At 39.4% G+C, this 22,050-nt stretch overlaps 1 pseudogene; it reads right to left on the minus strand.

The window, feature by feature from the left end:
* Positions 1–6,813: 6,813 nt before the first annotated feature.
* Positions 6,814–22,050, minus strand: part of LOC119899006 — a 30,190-nt pseudogene continuing 14,953 nt past the window's right edge.

A 22,050-nucleotide genomic window follows, 5' to 3' on the forward strand; every position in this document is an offset into this window, starting at 1 on the left:
TCTGGTTCCCACCCCAAGATGTAGTGTCAGAACAGGTCAGGTACCTGTCTTCTGGTCAACCACCAAAGTGAGAACGCAGGTCAAAGGTCAGGCCTTTGTAGTCCCTGAGTATGGCGGACTGTAGAGAGCCTTTTCAGTCAGTGAGGCTCTGTCATCTCAGTTTCGTCAGTTTCAAGTCGGTCAAGTGCACTGTTTTTCACCATGAATCATGGGAGAGAGATTCATCTCTCTTTTAACCTTTGTCAGTAATTAGGATCCTTTGTCTACAAAATCGTCATCACCTCTTTATGGTGATTGGTTTTGGAATAGATGGAAAAGGCTTGTACGCTGTAGGAGGGAGAGACATACTCTCACTGTGATCACATGTCCCAGGTTTATCCTGTCTGTTCCAATTGCAGTTGAGACAGACTAGCCTTTTGTCCGGCCATTGAAAACTAACCGCTTTAGCTAACGATGGTCATCTCAACATGCTTCTTGTGATGGACTGCAGAATGAAACCGACCAGTTTCGTGGTTAATGTAAAATTTTTAACCAGGCCTTTGCCAAATCACCAACAGAGAAATGTGTGACATTTGATGTAATCAATAACAGGTTTGTGTGAAAATTTGAGACCTAGTGCTCGTGGATGCACTGCACCATTTACTGCTAGTTGGTCTATAACACTCTACCACTCTGTTGGTTGGCCTTCACCACAGTTTTCCCTTTGATGGAAAGTTGTGGGAGTGGGCAGGCGAGTCATCACAGGGGATAGCGACTCCAGCCTACAAAAGTGAATTCAAAATATAACCCAGGCTTTTGAATCACTAACAAACAAACATGTTTAAAACATTCAAGTGCTTCTTGTTTAGGAGATATCATTTTAGAATCTTCAACTCATTCAAATCAAATTAGACTTTGTGAAACCTATAGCTATAAACTGTCATTTAGTTAGCACGTCAGACATGAGGTCATGTTGAATGTCTACCCATGGTGTATGGAAAAGATCTTATTGGAACCGGTACTCAGAACCTCAGCAATGCGTGCCAAAACAGGCACCACCCTTGCTGTCCCAGTTCTTGGGCCCAACCACTGGCCACTTGTTAGTCAGCCGACTCCGGGTAAGAATCCCATCTCCTCCCTTTCTTCCAGCTCCAAATCACTTGATTTACTCATGTCACTATACCCTCTGAAGCAGCTCAACTTAGAAAAAGAGACAGAAACAACACAACAGCAGCAGCTCTATGCGTCCAGATAATATTTTGCAATAAATAGAAAAATAGACCATTTTCTCTGTCTATCTCTCTTTAACTGCCCCTAAATTATTTTTCCATAATTTATCTATAATCTCATGTGTCCACCTGAACTGTGTAGACTACTGTGCAGTGGAATGCATTCGAAAGTCTGTGTGCATGTGTGTGTTTCCCTTAGAGGTCACCCTCTCTCCCCATTCCCAGTGCTCTGATTACCGAAATGATTGTTTTGTCATGTTTCACAAACAATGTAGCAATGATGTCACCTGCAAGGTTTGACCTAATTACAGTTACTCTGATAATTTCCCAACCCCTTTGTGCTCAGTATTCATTGCAAACATAGGATGTTCAAGTTTAGTATTACTTACTAAGATCTTAATATGGTATTCATTATAGTTTCAATGTGTTTGAGATTTTTACTTTATCTGTGAGACGTTGTAACTCACCCAGTGTGTGTTTGGCTGGATCCTGTCACTTGGGTCCGTCCCTCCCCCTTCAGCTCAGTCCATTTGTTTTCTTTTATTTTTCTTGCCAGTCTGTTTTAGAAATTGTGCAACATCTCTTTTCCAATGTGCACTTTTTCCCTTTACTTTGCCCCCTTCCTCTGTACTGTCCGTTTCTTCGTACCAGGATGGCTTGATACAGCACCAATCATTTTCTTTTGACAGTTATTTTCGTGTTGATCTTCTCTATGTTACTCCAGCAGCAGTTTCTGGACTAATCAAACTAAGAACTTTCAGGGTCTCATTGCATCTCTTTTCAGACCACTGTAGTCCTAAGGTGATGGTCATGCGGACTAGGAGAGTCCTACATGATTCGGTCTGGTCTTGCTGTTCAGCTGCTGGCCTGCATCATGCATGATCTTGAGGAAGTCCGGCTTGATCTGATATATATATATTTTTTTCATCACTGTGTTTATCTCAGTCTTTGTGGGCCATACTCTTTGACAACCTTATCCAAACTGCTCCAGCTGTGTCTGTGGAGCTGTCAAAGGTTTCAGTCAGGCTCGTCACGTGAGCCGTGGCTTCAACAATGTCCTAAAAGTCAATATTCCTCTTTTCCCTGGTATTTCTTTCTCTGGGTAACTGGAGGGAGAGCCAATTTTCTCTTTAACTGACTTTTACTGGGCCAGTGCACATTTCCTTCTGTGGAGCATCAGTGGATGTTTCATTTTTTGGTTTCGCATCTCTCTGTTGCTGCCCAGTCAGATTTTAGCAGCAGCTTCACCCATGGCATACTCTTCTTACTGGACTGGATCTTGGACTGGAGCATGTAGGAGGAGGAGCAGCGGAGTCCAGGACTGGATCAGCCGGAATGGATTCCATGACTTGTACCTCGGTTAAAGAAGAAATAATCAGTTGATTTGTTCTTGTGATTCCTTTCATCAGTCATCAATAGGCTAATCAGTTTTCAGTTCTGAGCTTTCCTTAGCCTCAAATCTTGTCTTCTTCTAGCCTACCCATCTGAATTGCAGAATTTTTATTTACTTTACTCTGGACAGGGCTGCACACTCTATTGCATTTCTGCTCTCCTTTCTCTCCAAACATGTCTTAAACTGGTTCGGTAGTTTTAGGCTAAAGCTTCCATTTTGCAGGGAACCCATTTCAACCTACTTATCAAATTTTCCCATTAATGTCTAATATTTTAGTAATTTCTGGTGAAACAACTGCTGAAGGTAATCTGGGAGTGGATTCAGACTCAGTCTTCACTTTACTCTGACTCTTGCTGTAGTCTAGGCTACTCTCTCTAGCTAGTCTGTACTCGGGTCCATAGCAATATCTGGGTCCACTGAGTTTGGTTAAGTCTGAGGCTACGCGCTGGAAACCTAACTTATCAGCTGGAAACCCCAAAAACCCTCGGACACCACAGAGAAAACCAAGATACGTCTGTCTGCGAGCCCCTGATCCAGTCCCATTCGCCACCCACTTGTCAGTTTACAAGCAGATAGAGGGTCCTGCAAATCATTCAGGGGCAAGATGTAAGACCACTTCCTTCACTCTGTTCAATCTCACTTTTTATCTTTTCTCTCAATTATCTACTCATTTCTCACCGTGTAAGTTCTTTTCCTTCTCTTTCTGGAACGGAGCGAAGATCAGGGCTCCGCTGAACACAGCTTCTCCCTACAGGGAGGATTTTAAGCCGGCCTCTGTCCTCAACGGAGTCCGAATTCCTCGTCCGTCCCATCTGGGGTGCCAAATTGTCGTGGAAATTATATTCCTGGTGAGGGGTTGAGCAAAGAATTGAGTAACAACCAACCGTTGTCTTTGAAGAATTTATTTAACAAAAGAGAATAAACAGAGAAATACTAAAATAGGCCTACAGCAGGTCCAGAGACCTGCCGCCTACTGCGGCATCGGGCGTCTGGCCCCGAACAAAGGGATGCATTATCATTTACACAGTCTACGTTTCTATGTTTTGGGGAACAGAGATCCTCTCTCAGCCTTGAATGAACATTCCATGAGAGGAGAGGAACAACAAGAGAGGAAAACACCAAAACAATCTCACAGCTCTGACCTAAGCCCTAGTAAATGTGGACAGACCAACATAAGGAGTATAGGAGAGGAAAGGTTAAGGATAAAAACACAATTTTCTGCCATAACAGTGAAGCCTTTGCCATCTTTGTGTTTCTGTAACACTAACCGGGGGGCTAGTAGTGTAGTTTTGTGCTGCGTTCAATTTGACATGACACAGTCGGAAATTTAAGCTGGCCTTCCAACTCAGAAAGTTGGGAGAACCTCACCAACCCCGCATCAAAACACAACTCAACGCTTCACTAAGTATTTCAGATCCGACCTACAAAGCTGACCGGACACATGCTCCACATAGACTTCTAACAAAAAACACGCAAGGCAGCGAGGTGGGAGGAGTTGGAGGTATTGTTCTTCCTGTGGCTCGAGGTGGCCTGACCCCCACGCCCTGCTGTTCGGACCTTGTTATTGGCTGTGGTAACAATCAACCGTCAACGGCTTCTGTGAAAAGAATAACAGAAAGTAGTGTAACAGAAGCTGGGATGACCTCTCCTTCAACCCAAAACACACACTGAAACACAGAGCAAAACATTTTCCTTTTAAATAATTTTACTGGCAACAGTTACCTCATTCAGCAGCTTTTACATCAGTTAAAGTTGGTTAAGGTCAACCCAAGATGTCACACTAAAATCCAAATGCTTTTGTTACAATGAATTCAAGCGTGACAGTGACAATTGTAACATTTAGTCTAAACTAAACCAGTATTAATGCACCACATTTCTGGAACAAATGAGATCTCCAACTCTCAGTTCCTTAAATCAGGCTTAACCTTTCGGTTTGTCACTGCATTTTATTAAGTTTAACTTGAGACTATTCATTCATGTCTTGCACTGCACTGTAGCTGCGCTGTCATTTCTATCTTATTCTATTTTAGCTTGTTTTTATCTTCTATTTTAGTTAGTTTCACTCTCTTTTCAAATTATGTATTTTTTTATGTGTGTCTTATTGTCCTATGGTTCTTTTATCTCTTTTTTGAATGCCTTTCTATGAAGCACAAAGTGGAGCTGATTTAAACGACACTGAACAAAATTATAAACACACTTTTGTTTTTGCCCCCATTCATCATGAGTTCAACTCAAATGTCTAAGACTTTCTCTATGTACACAAAAGTCCTCTCTGAAATATTGTTCACAAATCTTTCAAAATCTGTGTTAGTGAGCACTTCTCCTTTGCAGAGATAATCCATCCACCTCACAGGTGTGGCATTTCAAGATGCTGATCAGACAGCATGGGTACTGCACAGGTGTGCTTTAGGCTGGCCACAATAAATGGCCACTCGAAAATATAAAGTTTCACTGCATTGGGGGGGATCCTGAAACCAGTCAGTATCTGGTTTGACCACCATTTGCCTCACGCAGTGCAAGACATCTTCGCATAGAGTTGATCAGGTTGTTGATCGTCGCCTGTGGAATGTTGGTCCACTCCTCTTCAATGGCTGTGAGGTGGATGGATTATCTCAGCAAAGGAGAAGTGCTCACTGACAGATTTTGAAAGATTTGTGAACAATATTTGAGAGAAATGGGCCTTTTATATATATATATACTATAATATACTTGCCATACTTGCCCGTCAGATCCACAGATCCTGGAATGCTGAGTTCACTTACAGACTGCCTTTGTGAAGTCCAGCTGAACTCATCGGGTGCCAGCAGATGGCAAATCAAATACTGCCATCTGCTGGTTCCCTAGTAAATCACATTAAGCCTGTGGCAAAGAACCTTGGTGTCTGGTTTGATAGTAATTTAAATTTCGAGCAGCACACCACAAAGCTTGTTCAATCATATTTTTATCAACTTAGAAATATAGCAAAAATTCGATCTCGAGACCATTTTACACGCCTTCATGTCATCACGCCTGGATTATTGCAACAGCCTTTTCACCTGTTTAACCCAAAAATCTATTGATCGACTCCAGACTGTCCAGAACTCAGCTGCCAGGATTTTAACCAGAACAAAGAAATATGACCACATTACTCCTATTTTAGCTTCATTACACTGGCTCCCTGTATGTTTTAGAATTGACTTTAAAATTCTATTGATTACTTTTAAAGCTCTTCATGGCCTCTCGCCTTGTTATATTTCTGACCATTTAGTCCCATACACACCAGCACGTACCTTGAGATCCTCGGGCAGAGGTCTGCTGTCTGTTCCAGAGTCTCGACTGAAAACTAAAGGGAACAGAGCGTTTGCTGTCAGGGCCCCGAGGCTCTGGAACAGCCTGCCCGAGGAAATCAGGTCGGCTGAGTCAGTGAACTCTTTTAAGTCCCTTCTTAAAACATACTTTTATAGGAGAGCCTTTCCCAATTTTATTAGACTTTATTTTATCCCTTTTATTTTATTGTATTTTACTAATTTTATATTTATCTGTATTTAAGTCTTTTCAATGTTTTCATGCTTTTATCTTGTATTGTTTTTGTATTATTGTCTCTTGGGTATTATTGTCTTTACACTTGTTAAAGCACTTTGTAACTTGTTTTTGAAAAGTGCTCTACAAATAAAGATTATTATTATTATTTTGTGTACATAAAGCCTTAGATCTTTGAGTTCAGCTCATGATGAATGGGGGCAAAAACAAGTGTGTTTATAATTTTGTTTAGTGTATAAACATAATATATATATTGGTAAGTTCAATCTGATATAATGCTTTTATAAACTGATTATGTGTTTTGTATGTAAAGTCTTCACTTTGCCAAATAAGTGGCTATTGTATCTGTCAAATAAAAAATAGAATAAAACTACAATATATTAAATGTCTAAAAGTACAAAAGCCTAGAGATTGTACTGAGTAAATGTAGTAAATGAGTAAAATGACTTTTACTCAAGTATTTGCCACCTCTAGTAATATTGATGCCATGATGTTGAGGTGCTTTAACATTCAGCACCATGTCTATTAAAGCTGCTCTATCTCCCTCTAGTGGCTGTCAGAGGATAGTGCATGTTCAACACATCCTAGACAAAGTTTATGCAATAGTACTGGACAGGTACTTATGTACTGCAGGTCAGGAATTGTACTGAGAGACATGCTAGAGATGAGAAAAAAAAATGGCATTGTACTTTATCAGCTAAAATGCTAAAATGTTTATTATTGCATTTATTGTTTCTGCCATACAAAGTGCAAATAAAACAAATGTGGTCTGATACTTTTAGTTACATTGCAAGTTAATGTTACAAGTCATCTTGAAGATGTTAGTCATACAAAGCGGCATTATAATGCGGACACACAAACAGAGTGTTAGCTACATTTAAAAGACATTATTTGGTATCATTGTTTAAAAACAACTCGCTCACTCTCACAAGAAAGTTTTGCTGTGATGAACTTTGACTTCACATTAGCTTCCTGTTTCAGTGGGTTGATGGCACAAAGACAACTTAAAAACTTTGAGAAGAGGCACTTCAGGTGTGGTTTCTGTTGTATTGCTTGTTGCCATTGTTTACGCGTCATCTCCACCACAGAGCAACAGTAAGGTCTTTCGGTAGTCACCGCTTGTATCTCCCTGTAACAAGAAAGTTTCGTAGGTGTAATGGCAACTTATGCAAGTGTATGTATGTGTGTAATGCAATTTATTTGTGTATTTGTGTGTGTGTACCTTGATCATGGAATACAGCGAGCAGGCAAACTTCCTCCTGAACTCAGCTCTGATGTCCAACATGTCCACCTCACTGCGAGTCACCATCACTCTCATCAGGGTGGCATCATCAGTCCCTGCACCCTGCAACAAACACATATTTTGAAGGTACTGTGACGCTAGTTAAGATGCTGACCGTGAACCACGAACTCCCTGGTTCAAATCCGGTTGGATTTCCTGTCATCTCTCCACTATCTCTATCCAATAAATAAATAAATTCAAGAAAATCTTAATTGATTTTTACTGGAATCTGCATTATTTGTAACTAACAGAAATTAATATTTATTATTTGCAACATCAAAGTTTTTCCAGGTTTCATATGACAGAGATCATAAATGCTAAAAATATTCCAAACAACTAACTGGCCTGATTGATTTAAATGACAGTCTTACTGAGATTGGAATAAGCTGAACATAGTGACAACATACTTCAGGAATTTGTGTAAAATGATTGACGAGACATTTCCCCATTTCATTTGGTCTTTTATTTAGCAGCAATCTCTTGGATTTAACTGGAATTATAATGTGTTATTACAACAGATTTTACAGTAGTTAAAACATAACACTGATGTGGTTTTCCATCTCAGATATCTTGTATTGTCTTACCTTCATTGCATAGTACAAGGTCTCAGCAAAATAGCCTGGAACGCTCCTTGCACATTGCACTTTAACAGGCAAAGATTGAAAATGTGTCAGTATTAGTCATTTAAAGTCACCATCTCTCAAGAAGCTGACAATAGAGCAAGTCTGCAGTATGGAGCTGTGTAGTTTCATACCGACAGCGAGAAGAAGATCTCTCAAGCTTCCGGATGTTTCCCTCTTGATGCTCTCCTCCATCTCATATCCAGACAACTTCATGTAAGCGTCAAATACTGAAACACAGTTTCAGAATTAGTCTGGCGATTGCATGACTCTGCAAAATAATTACAGCAGCTCTCTAATTCTTGCTGCAATCCTCAATTCTCAGACACACAGACAAACCTTTCCTGAGATGTTCTGCACTGCGGTTTCCCAGGATGGTGACAAATGATTGTTCATCAGTGCCAAACTTCTGCTCTCCTGCCTTGAAGAGGGCCTACGACCACAGAAACAAATGGTACACATCACACATCGTTTGTCCCTCAAAAAATCAGAAAAGTAAACAAACTAGACTCTCAAGGGGCACTGCACCAATTTCATGTCAAAGTCAATTTACAAATCAAAGGTTGGAAGTAACGGAGAACACTTACTCAAGTACTGAAGTACAACTTTAAGTATGTCCTTTTTATGCTACTTTATACTACATGTCAGAGGAATATATCGACGTATCGACATATCAAAAATTTGATTTCAAATAGCAGCATCACTAAGGTTTAAATTTAATTTAAAGATTTACAGCAGCAAAAATATACAAATCAAGTTCTTGAGAACATTAAGTCAAAAATCTTAATCCTATACTGCCATAAATAATGATCAATGAGTTGCAACTTTTCCAGCAACAGTTTAATACAGTGTTTATGTTGTGGCACCTTAACAAAAAACAAACTACTTGTGACATCGCTCTGAATCCCTGATTGCATTTGTCTACAAGTCATGACGAGTTTTTTACTTGTTTAATTTTAATAATTTTTAGAGACCTGAAGAGGTAAACTGTTCTGGTAATTCACAAGAAATACCCAGAATGGGAATCACTGGTTTAATACATCCAATGACATTAAAGGGATAGTTAGCAGGGTATTTATTACAAAATCTCTGATAGTAGACAAATGTATATTGCCTCATACCACCCATCCTTACTTTGGATTGTCTTCTTGTACTAAACTATGTGCTGAAGAGGAATGAGCAGATTGAGCTCTCTCAGAGCCTCACTATACTTTGTGGTCACATAGCAGATCAAATCTCTCAGCAATACGTTTGATAGTAATTCCAACTGAACAAGTTACAGCAAAGTATCCTCAGTACTGGAGATGTATCATACATACAACATAGTTTACCCATACTCTTCCCCTTTACCAATATGTTTAGAGATAATAGAAATTTAAAGATAATTGTGACTTGCTCTCTCTACTAGAGGGCGACATGAGACCAGATCTTTTCCACAAATGTGACACTCACACCTTCAGACAAGGCGACAAAGACACCATTGATGGTGAAGAGAAGAAATATTAACTGACCAGCAACAGCAAAGGACTTACCTCAGCATCGCTCTGAATATTTTCCTGCTGGATCCCCGTCTGCCTGTTTGCCTGAGGAGAGACAAAACATCTCTGTTAGAGAGGAGAGGAAACGGGGATTAAGAGGAGAGACAAGGATTGAGGCAAGAATACAGTAGAGAAAGAGAAGATACACAGGACAGAAGAGAGGAGAGGCAACAAGGATTGAGAAGAGACACTGACACAGGAGAAATGAGGAGAGGAGAGGATATACCTGCAGCAGAATAACCAGAAGTCTCTGGAAGTGACCTGAAGTGTCACCGCATACGTCCTTTTCCAGTTCGTGATCGTACTCTGAGGAAGACACAAAACACACTTGCTGTTTTATTTTAGCCCGGATCGTGAAAAATGTTTCCCAACTTTTTGTCACACTTTTGTAATCTACGGCAATTAAATGTTTGTCCATATCTGTCTATGAGGAAAATACAAAATACATGAAAAATGACACATATGCCTATAATAATTTACAAATATTTGGTGATTCAAAATAATACTATAGATAGTAGTCCTATAATATACACTTCAACGCTGTTTTACTACTTACTATTTAGAATAACCAATAATACACTGTGTTTACACGTGAAGTGAAGTGTAACCCCTATTTGTTTGTACCTTTTCATGATAAGTCTATGTATAAATAATTCACAGTTTTAGAAATGTCTTATTTCAGCGCCTGTCTCTGATTGGTTAATACGTAGACCAAGTTGTCTGTGCTCAATAAAGCTGTGACTTAACACAATTATTTTTATATTTTGTAACCATGTTTAATTTTCTATTTAAAAAAAAAAAGGAAGTATTCTGTAAAGAAATAAAAATGTCCCGTGTGCTTGGATTAAATAGCCTAACTGGGCATTTTCAAGAAATAGACTAATTCAACTGCTTGTAAACATTTTTAAATATGTTCTCCTATTGTTAAAACTGGTGTTTATCATGCAGTGTGTGTGCGCATTACCTTGTTTATAAGCAGCGACGATGTCCTTCACCTGCTGAGGTGTTCTGGAGGCGAGGATCTCCACCAGGACCTTTTCATCTGTTCCTGCCCCCTACAGGTCAAATATGGAAATGTGATGAAACGACATTTGAGTATCCAGCTACTCTGACTGCTTAAATGTATGTCTCTATTTAGAAATATCTGGCTAGTGCAGCAAGTACCTTGATGGCGTGGTGGAGGGATGTCACATCATAAGTGATGGGTGGGGTCATCAGAGCCACGATCAAGGTCTCAAATTTGCCACCCAGCTCTCCCTTCAGATCATGTATCAGATCCTGATGTGAAGATACATCATGTGTGTGACTACAATGTAACGTTATGCAGTAAAGGATTTTTGGTTGTCATGTGTAGCTGGATTATTTTGCTCTGGTTGTGTATAATCCTGTGCTGACACATGGATGGATTTTCTGTTGATGATCTTTGTCTGCACTGACTGTAATGGTTCGACTGTGTCAAGTTGAAGCTTTGATATTGTGTTGGGCCTTCGAGTTTAAAGGCCCCAGTATGCTTCAAACAAAGTGCTTGTCAAATCGTCCAACAGCTTCTGAAACAGACAGCAGATTTGTGGGGGTCCAACAATCCGGCAAATGGTATTTAGTCTGTACTTTTATTGCTCTTGAACACTGATGTCAGAGGCTAAGGTGCCAACTGCTCACCAGAAACTGAAATTAACATTCATACACATTAACACACAAATGGCATAATTTCGGGTTCAGTATCTTGCCCGAGGACACTTCGACAGAAAAGCAGGGGGATCGAATCGTCCGATTAGCCGGCAACCCGCTGTCCCTCCTGAGCCACAGCTGCCCCGCCACAGCCAATTTATGCAGCAACTGGAGAGAGACTGCCCAAATAATCTGAATAGTAAAGACCCCTGATGGCTAAATAAGCATAACAGCTTATCATGTTGGGAGGTAATTATTGCCTGCACAGTGGCAGCAGTTTCTGTGCAGCTTGTGTTAAAGGAATAGTTCAACCATTTTGGAAATATGTTTATTTGCTTTCTTGCTCAGAGATAAATAACATCAATTCATGTTATTAGCCAATCATCTCAACTACTCATACCCGGTCTTCCGTTCCACTCACCGCCAGATTGTAGACTAAGTGGCATAATCAGTCTTGGTCCAACCATTAGCAAAATCACTGGTCGGTTTCAGTCCTGCCTGGTTACCTGACTTTTGCCTCTGCCCCACTCCGGCTGGCCTGGACACTGGATCTAAGAAACGGACCTGAATTGGATCTTGGATAACTCTTTCAACTGGGACAATCGTTGGATTTTTCCCTCCTCCTGCTTGCCCTGTTGCTTGGCCTGTTTCTACTTCGGCTGCCCCTAAAACCTCAGCCAGAAAGAGGCTATAACGACCTGCCTTCGAGTGTGGCAATTCAAAAATGGTTTATGCCTTTAAATGTGGTTGAACAACACATCGTACAGCAGTTCATTTGAAGCACAGTGAAGACTAAGTTGTAATATGTCACGTGGTTTAACTGCTGTTAAGGAAGTCCAACCTTTCCAAACAGAGTTTTGTAGGCGGCCTTGATCTGCTGCCTCTGGGAGTTGCTGCGAGCAGTCAGCAGCTGCAAGATGGCAGCCTCGTCAGTCCCTATGGCAAACAAGCACCATGGTTACTCACCCAAGCAGCAAGTTTTTGTTTATAACTATTCTCACAAAGTTACACACATTACGAAACAATTAAAACTTTAGGTCTAGGTGGACTTATTTCACCCACATAATATATACAGCCTTCAGTTGAGGTCAGCAGCTGTGTTTGCTCACAGTGACTCATGTTTCAACTCTGCTCATGTGTTTATGACTCACTGCTGTCCGGGTTGAGCTCTCTCATTGGTCTGCTGGAGTTGTACTACTGACTGACACGCCTTCACTGGATCAGTGCTGTGCTGACAGCAGATGTGCATACACACAGGCATCCTTACCCAGCCCTTTCATGGCCTTGTGCAGGACCTCAGCATCTGTATCAGCATTGAAGTTTCCACTGGCTTTCACAGTTCCTCTGCTGGCCTGTAACATGGAAGAAACGGACATAGGAGGATTATTATAGTGTAAATTTTTCCAAGTTGTCTTTTTTTGTATGGCAGCGATGTCCCTGAAACTCAATTTCTGAATACTTTGAGATGTTCTCCCAACAGCAGTATACATCTAATACTACACAGAACCCATAAGCCCGCACCTAAAGCAGATTATATCTAATGGGACTTGCAGACACTGACTTATGTTACATCTGCCTAATATTGGACATTAACCACTATTCGTCTTCCATTGACCTGTCTGCAATCTCAGCAAACCTAACCCCTTCAAACCAACCAGCAAACAAATTGTACTCTTGCTAACCAAAGCAAAATCTTAATTGTAGTTTAAAAAAAAAAAAATCTATATATCCATGTCGCATAAAATTTTGCTGAGGTTTGTCATTCATTGGAAAATTTAAACACTTCAAAAGCCACTCAGCAAGTTTTCTGGGAATGTGAAGACCATTCTTTTTTCATGGCCATGGTCATGAATGGTCTTGAATGTCTTCTTGCAGTTGTTAGATCAATAAAAATAAATAACTGTTATTATTCCTGTAGTCAGTGGATTCAAACAGAGTGTGTGTGTGTGTGTGTGTGTGTGTGTGTGTGTGTGTGTGTGTGTGTGTGTGTGTGTGTGTGTGTGTGTGTGTCTGTATATATATATATATATGCATCTCTCTCTCTGATAAGATACTTTCCGCCTTCCCCACTTACAGCACATACTTAATCAGTCTCTAGTGTCATGTTTAGATAAATCTGAAATTACATATCTCAGATTCCTTATGAGAATAAACATTCCTCCTTATTCCCCTTAATAAAATTACAAAATGTATTTAATCGATCTCTAATTTCATGCTTACACATAATTGTTTAGCTTTTGAACTGCTCTTTACATATAAGATTTGTTCAAAGATTCATGAAGTGAAACGAATTGGCAACTCAGTCTGATTACCAGGCTAATAATTTACATGGAAAGTATTTTAGAACAGCACAAGGATCCATACCGAAGACAGTAAGAATGTGATAAGACTGGAAAAGCATTTACATTAACATTGATTTTTTGTTAAAGTCCTTCTTTCTGTTACAATGTTGCATTCATTCCAGACACTCCCTGTGACACATTAACAAATAGCAAAGTGGCTGCTTCATGTTTCAGGGGGAGAGATGTTTAGAGAGGAAAACCACCGTAATGTCTCTGGAATTCTGACCCTGAAAATCTGGAAGGAAGGAAAAAAAAGTGGGACGTCCAAAACGCTGTTAACAACCAGGATTCGGTCTTTTTCTGCAGTAGGGAATGCCAAAATGTCTACGAGCTCTGCTTTTTCATAACACACAAAATCTAATCAGCATGCAGATGGCTGCTCGGACAAACAGCTGAACAAAGAGACATTTGCACAGCAACACAACACAATGCAGATCATTTTAACTGGAATGTTAGACTCAGCTATAGCTCCTATAGGGAGTGTTAAGTTGGGTCCTATGGTGCAAGACATGATTTGAGGCTAGGGTTCTTCTGATGGAGGTATACTGACCCTGACCATATGTAAACAGAGGCTGTCACAGCTGGTAGCTATGCTATAAACCAGAGAAAGAGACACCACACAGGTCTTGAAATTCCCCTCCTACATTTATGGACTGTTGTTGCCATTGAACATGATCCATGTAGTCATGATGATGATGCCAATAATGTGTTTTACTGCTAACTGCACTATTACTGTATGTTGTGCCTGGATGAATTAAGGCTCTCAAGGCTAAAGGGAGAGAGTTCCAGAGCCTTGGACCCACCACACAGAAAGCACGATCACCTCTTGTTTTATAACGTGATCTGGGAACAGTTAAAAGGTCTTGGCCAGAAGACCTCAGAGAGCGACTAGAAATGTGTGCATGCAACAGATCCTGGATGTAAGAGGGAGCTTGACCATGCAAGGCTCTGTAAGTAATGGTTAAAATTTTTAAATGTACTCTAAAACCAATTGGAAGCCAATGAAGAGCCTTAAGCACAGGATTAATGTGCGATCTCCTGTTGGTATTAGACAAAAGCCTTGCAGCTGCATTCTGTACAACTTGCAGTCGGTCCATGGAGGATTTGTTTAGACAAGTGTACAGTACATAAACAGGAAGGAAACAAACAAAAAAAAAGGTCAAGGAGTGCTAGGGAGAGCAGCTCCTGCAGCAGCATTGATTGAACAGCCCTCAGGCAGCTCAACTTTTTTTCCTTCTGAACCCAATACATAGGGTGCTTCTCAAGTCTCTTATTTGTCGTTTCCTCGCTCTTATTTGCGCTCCGAGGAGCGATCTCTGAGGAGCTATGAACGAGAATACATCAGTACATTCTTAGCAAGAGTCTTTTACTGACCGTAATGCCCCCTTATTGGGTAGCCGGTATACTGATTGGATGCTGCAGCTGATCAGACTGATCTGATACATCAGGACATAACATTTAACTCAAGTGTATCACTGCAAAGTCTTAGGCTATATTTGAGTTGTTTTATGATTCACTGTCTGGTTAAAATCTGAGTTCATTGTAGGCCTGAACAACAAAAGCGCCACACACCACTTCCTTCATTTATAAGAATGATTTTTCTTTCTTGTCTTTCTCCCATCAACTTTTATGATGGAGACAATTAATCAGAGAGAGTTGGAGAGTCTGTCAGCAAGAAATACTTTTACATAACTTATTGTCATTTCAATTCAGTCACATGTGAGGCTGGTCACTCCTGATTTTATTGATTGGTGTAAATCCTCCTTTTTAAACATTAATGTGGCAAAAACAAAAGAGATGTGCATCGACTTCAGAAGAAACCCCACTGTCATTTCCCCTGTTGTAATGGACAACCAGCCAGTTGAACTAGTGCAGCAGTACAAATATCTTGGGACTGTGATCGACAGTAAACTGCGCTTTGAGTCCCAGGTTGATGCTGTGTGTAAAAAAGCACATCAGCGCATGCACTTTCTTCGTAAGCTTCGCAGTTTTAATGTCGACACTGTTTTTATGAAAATGTTTTATTCCTGTTTTATTGAATCAGTTCTCACTTTTTCTTTTATCTGCTAGCACAGGTCACAAAATCACATGCAAGATATCATGAAGGTATACAGCAAAATTGTTGGCACACCCTTAGATGACCTACATGACCTGTATAAGGTCAGATCCTTGAAGAAGGCGAGAGCCATCCTGGCTGATCCCGGTCATCCTTTGTGGGATGAATTTATGCTGCTGCCATCCGGGCGCAGATATTCTGCCGCAATGCAGAACAAACAGATTAAAAAAGGTAATTCATCCCAGCTGTTATCACCATTGTTAATAATACCCTGTAAATTCAAATTTAAATTATGTTGTACTGTGGTTGTGTTTGTTGTGGTCTGATAAATATATTTGTTACTGCTGGCTGTAATCCAAATTGCCCCTCGGGGATAATAAAGTTACCTTGTACCTTGTGTTTAGTCCAAATAGTAAACACATAGCATAAGGAGTCAGACAAGTCACTAAACTGCACTAAAGTCTCAAACTTTAGCAAAGGAAAATAAAGTCAGCACCTCCAGCCATCTCACCTACTGCATCTGATGAAAGCAGCCGGCGGCTCCGTGAGCAAAATCAGCTGATGAAAGAATAAATGAAAGCAAAGCTACGCTAAAAAAAAAAAATTGTTGGATTGATATGATGGAACGATGATCGATCAGTGATGACGAGTGATGTGACTTGCAAATAAAATGTATGCAGTAGTGTTAAAGAATCAGAAAAGGAAATAAATGGAAAGCCTAAAACTGAGCGTCGACTTTGATGCGAGTTACATCATCTTAATTTCCCTGAAACATTAGCCTAATAAATCTAAAGACAATATATCATCTGGGTTATTCACTAACAAATTCACAATCAGAATCAATAAATATAAATTCAGATAATAATAATAAGCCTTGTGACAGCCTATCATGTGCAGGAGTTTGTTAAACAGGTAACAGCTACAGAGAGAATCATGCTTCTCTGCTCTGATCACTGAGACTTTATTAGTATCAGAACAGTGCACGTGTGCTGACAAACTCCATCAAAAGTCTCTACAGCTGTTAGAGCCGACTGACAGCTGATCCAGCTGTGACTAAGACCCAACGAAAAGACGCAAGCGAGGGAAACGTGGATGTAATTAAGAGACAGCTGCCGCCGGCAAGCGAAAGTACTCCTTAAACGATGTATCGATGAAATAATCTGTAGAAGCTTCAAGTACTAAAATCATCGTTAGCTGCAGCCCTAATATTTATTGACAAAGATTTGATCATAATTGTTTTAAATGTTCTACCTCACATTTGTGAAATGATCCACTGTTTGTCATCAAGTGTTGCCCCCAAAAAAAGGGTTTAAATCACAAATAACCATCAGGGTTCTTGAACTTTCACTCAGGAGCTAAAAAGCAGCTTTTAAACTTGAAAGAAATAAAGACAAAAGATAAGAAACCTTTTATCGTGATAACATTTTTGGCCATATTGTCCAGCCCTAAGTACACTATAATTATAACAAATCTGATATTTAAAAATGTTTTCTGTAGTTTTATACATTTGACTCTTATTTATCAAACCTTTAACATATTTTGTGGCACTTTTGAGCAAAGTACTATTTCTAACAATAACAAAGTTTATTTTTATACTGCATTCTTTCACGGTATCTTGATGAGGTCTCAACATAACAAATGTTAGGGATTATCTTTGATTATTTTATGCGTTTCTTAAAATAAGGGAAAATAGGAATATCACCCGATATATTGGCAAATTGGATTTTAAAGAGGTAGTATTATGCTTTTTCCCTCTCCTTTATTGAGTTTATATCTTTTTTTGTGCATTCAAGAGGTTTGCAAAGTGAAAAAGGCCAAAGTCCACCCCCCAAAGGGAGTTCCCATCTCTCACAGAAAACACTGCTACGAACTGCCTGAAAACAGCTTGTTTGTAGTCCAGCTGTTTCCCTTTCACACGACACACAATTTCACACACCCTCAAAAACACCGGTGTAAAAACACTTGAGCTGCAGCACAAACCTCTCCTCTCCCTTCCAAACACTAGCTACCCTCCAGGCAGTAAATGGACATAAAGTTGTTACTGTGATGTAGAGACAGAGCTCAGTTAAAACTTTATGGATGAAAAATACTTTTGTTAAAAATTAATAACTCACCACTCTGAAAGTCTTGTTCCAGTCCATGTTGCTAAGCTGGTAAGGGGAACTTATACAGCTGAACCGAAGCCGTGTTTACAGGCTTCTCACTGACCCGCCCTTCTCTACTTCTGATTGGCTAGTAGTCCTTAACAAGGAACTGCGTATGTGCAACTCCCAACAAATATCATGTAGAGGCAAGATGCATCACTCCATAGCTAAAACGATTGTACTGGTACAACCCCTAAATAAGATTTTGAACCTGAAAATGAGCACCTCTTTAAAATCCTTAAATCCTCAAAATCGGTATCGGACTTAAAAAATCCCATATCAGTCGGTCTCTAGTAGAAACATGGCGGCGCCAAATGTACACCCGCGGTGTATGTAGATAGAAATGGCTCATTCAAAGGTAATAAAAACATAACGGTTTATTATGTAAGGTCTTTATACAAAACTGAAAACTAAGTTATGTAGGCCTATATTATATTGCTTTTTTGTCAATAGATCCTCTTAAATGTTTCATGCTAGTGCAGGTGCAAACAAGAAGCAAATTGTCTACTTTGCAGTTGCAGAAGATTTGGCGAAAGAAGACAGTAATACTACAGACAAATAACCACGCCTGAGAAATTTCTTTTGAATGGACTGAAAACGAGGTGCAACTGTTACTGAAAGTAGCACGGTCCAAAACGACTGTGGATGCGGAAAACAGACTGGGAGTCCTCGCAAATCAAATATGGCAACATGCAAAGGAATGCGCTCCATCAGGCTTTGGCAGTACAGACATGGTGGTTTGGATCTTAAGGAGACAGTCTGGTTTGCATCCCCAGATCAACTCCACCCCGACAATTCTCCTTTAAGAGGTGGCTTTGAATAACAGGCTAGATGTGGAAATGGGTTTTAAACAGAGAGAGGGAGAGGTGGAGAGACAGAGAAACCCACTGACTGGACTTGAGCTCAAATGAGTCATACACTAAACTTTTCCAGCTTCCCCAAATGAAACTTCTTTTCAACCCCGTCCCAACCTCACACAAACACTAACTGTTATAAACTGGAAAGTTTCATCAATAAGTGTCCATTTAACAATTTCTGTGTTAAAATACACTTAGTTTTAACAATAACATAAACACGGCCTATAGAAACAGTTGTTGACACAACACATTTTCTACATTTACAAAAGATAACAGGCCTTTTATGTTTAATTTCAACTGAAAAGTTATCTCAAGTTTCACCAACAATGAATAAATATTGACATTTTGTAAACTCTAACCTACAAATCCTTCAATTAGATAAAGTGGAGGAAAAACGTGGGCGTTGTCTTAAAGTTCAGAGGGTATAAACTATTGAGTCATAGCTACATTTCCATAAATAACGGATTTTTGCTAATACCATTTGAACAATTTTTATTTTAGACATCAGTCTTTTATAAAGTTTGCCGTATTTCTTTAGGTCGACTGCTGAAACATCTGTGAAATAAGAGTGACTCACCATTTTGATATTGGAAGTTTGTTCGGCGGTAAGAAGAAAGTCTGTTCAAGAGAGAAACAAAATTATTTAGCAACGAAATACGAAACACAGGCTCCCAAACTCTCTCTAAAGAGCCGTGTCGTTAATTTTGAAATTATCTTTTTCTTTCTAGTCTTTGTCCGGTGCCTGTCTTGATCTAGGCTACTCCCCATTCTAGCTTCAAAAAGTATAGCTGTCAAACATCCGTAGACCAGACATGGCAGCCTTCTTTCCACAGGTAGCTGAATTCTGGCTGTCCCCGCTCACCTGGCTGATGCTGCTGAACTTTTATCTGGACTTTCCGGCGATAAAGAGAAAGTGTTCCGGTGATTTAAGCAACTTACCTCGGAGTTGCAGCAGTCAGAATAAGCTCAGTGAGCAGACGGAGAAACCCCGGTAGTAAGAGGAGAGAAGAAGCACGGACAGCCAAGCCGCAGCCCACACGAAAATACTCTCCGTTGCGCGCGTAGTGGGCCACACCCAGGTGCGCAGGGAGCACTCTGGGAAATGTTGTTCGTGATATCCTGAAGCTGCAGTTTTAAACAAATAAGAGATTCTTATTTCTCCAGGGTTCATACAAAGCATAATCTATCTAAAGACATGAATTCCTGTGATATTCATCTGGCAGCTCGAATTACGTCTTCAGTGTTGACTTCATCTCCAAATCCAGAAGTTTTCCCTGCTGTCCTGTTTAAAAATGCATAATTTTGTATAGTTCCATTTTCGGTTTTGTGTGATAAGTAACTAAAAAAGACTGTTCAGGGTTTTCATGGATACACAGTAAACGCAGGCCATATACCACAATAACCAGCTTTTCACACTTAATTTCTGTGAAACTCCCTTTTTATATACAGTCTATAGTAACTCCAGTGTGTGTGTGTGTGTGTGTGGCCCATTTAAACTTTTTCCATCTGAAAGATCCTATCAAAACATAAACATTTTGCTTTGTTGATAAGCTTTTTTATGATTACTTTATAACTCTTATTAGTTATGACGAGTGAAGTTTGCACTGTCAATCTGGCTTACCATAGGATTTCTCAGATGTTCTTCATGAAACACTGTGCCCTGCCCAAAATAGTGACCTAAGACCAATCAAAACTATTCTTGAACTAGTGTTGAAAAAAAGAGTTCTTATACCCCTGTTAGTACATAAAAAAATCAGTGTTAACAATGTTTTTCCAAGGATCCAAAACAGAGAGCAAAGACATTACAAGATCTGTTGCAATGTCAGTAATTAATAAATCATTAATTAAATGTATTTAAGAAAAGCACAAATGTTCATTATAGGGAATGTTAACTTTCAGAGGGCTGAATATTTCTATGCATTATATCACTGAATTAGGCTATTACTAATAATACATTAATGTAAACGGCATTTTAACATAATGTAGATGATAAAAGTGGCTATCAGAGGACAGTGTATGTTCAACAGATACTGATATTCTACATGTGTACTGCAGGTCAGACGTTTTACTGAGACATGCCAGAGACAAGAAATTGACATTGTACTTAGCTAAAATGTTTATTATTGCATTTATTGTTTGTTATTGCATTTATGAATTTTGACTTTGTGTTAGCTTTCTGTTCCAGTGAGTCGATGGCACAGTGGGTCAACTTAGAGAAGAGGCACTTCAGGTGAGGTTTCTGTTGTATTGCTTGTTGCACTGTTTACGAGTCATCTCCACCACAGAGCAACAGTAAAGTCTTCTCGTAGTCACCGCTGGTTTCACTCTATAACAAGAACACACCAAGAATTTAACAAAGGGGTCAAAAAAAGCTGTGTAAAACTTATGTAAGAATGTGTGTATAGTACATTTCAACAACAAGGTAATTCAAAGTGCTTTACATAAAACATAAAAGCAACAGGGAATTATAAAAAAAAGTTTAAAAGCAACATAAGGAAATTGAAAAAATACACATTAAAATATAATAAAAGTGACTATAATTGAGTTACAATTATTTTGAAAAGAGAATAAAAAGTATTTAAAGGTACTTTTATTGTCACATACACATACATGTTGCAAGCATGTTGTTGTTTATTTATGTTGTGTGTGTACCTTGATCATTGAATACAGCGAGCAGGAAAACTTCTTCTTGAACTCAGCTCTGATGTCCAACATGTCCACCTCACTGCGACTCACCATCACTCTCATCAGGGTGGCATCATCAGTCCCTGCACCCTGCAACAAACACATATTTATAATGACTGTATGCCCCATAAATGTGTAACAATTATTTTGAGAGAACAAGCTTCTGCTAAGGCGCCACAACTCTGTAAATATTTCGAAATGGTTCATGTGCATCTGGATCCAGATCTGCATTAAAATACAACAATTCTCAACTGTTGTGAAACATGTTCATGATACATGTACCAATTTAGATACGTTAAACCTGCAATCTCTGATTTTTTTTGTTGTGAACAAAACAAAGACAACAACAGTTGATTATTTACACATCAAACAGTTACAGAGCAACATTATTATGCACTTAGAGTGTTTCTGTTCTGTCTGGCTCTTTAGTTGCTAAATGCTCCACTTTGTTCACCATAGTCACTAAATGTGTGTATCTGCTGTTTGGTGCTGAGCAGGTAGTGTACACTGGGTTTTGAAAGGGTTTTTTTCTCCAGTTAAACACCAAAAAAAAAAAAAAAACTAACTTTTAATGGAATTTCATTGAAATCTGTTTTCAGGCTTTATTGGTATCTAAGAGTAAGTAAAATTGATAATTTACAGGTCTTACTTGAACAAGATCATAAGTGCTGTAGTGTTTCCAAACAACTAACTGGCTTGATTCATTTAAACAACAACTGGTGAAATTTGAATATATTA

This window comes from Micropterus salmoides, unplaced genomic scaffold, assembly GCF_014851395.1.
Source record: "Micropterus salmoides isolate LMB-PRFRI ecotype aquatic unplaced genomic scaffold, ASM1485139v1 Ms_hic_scaffold_12, whole genome shotgun sequence".
NCBI classification, from domain to species: domain Eukaryota; kingdom Metazoa; phylum Chordata; class Actinopteri; order Centrarchiformes; family Centrarchidae; genus Micropterus; species Micropterus salmoides.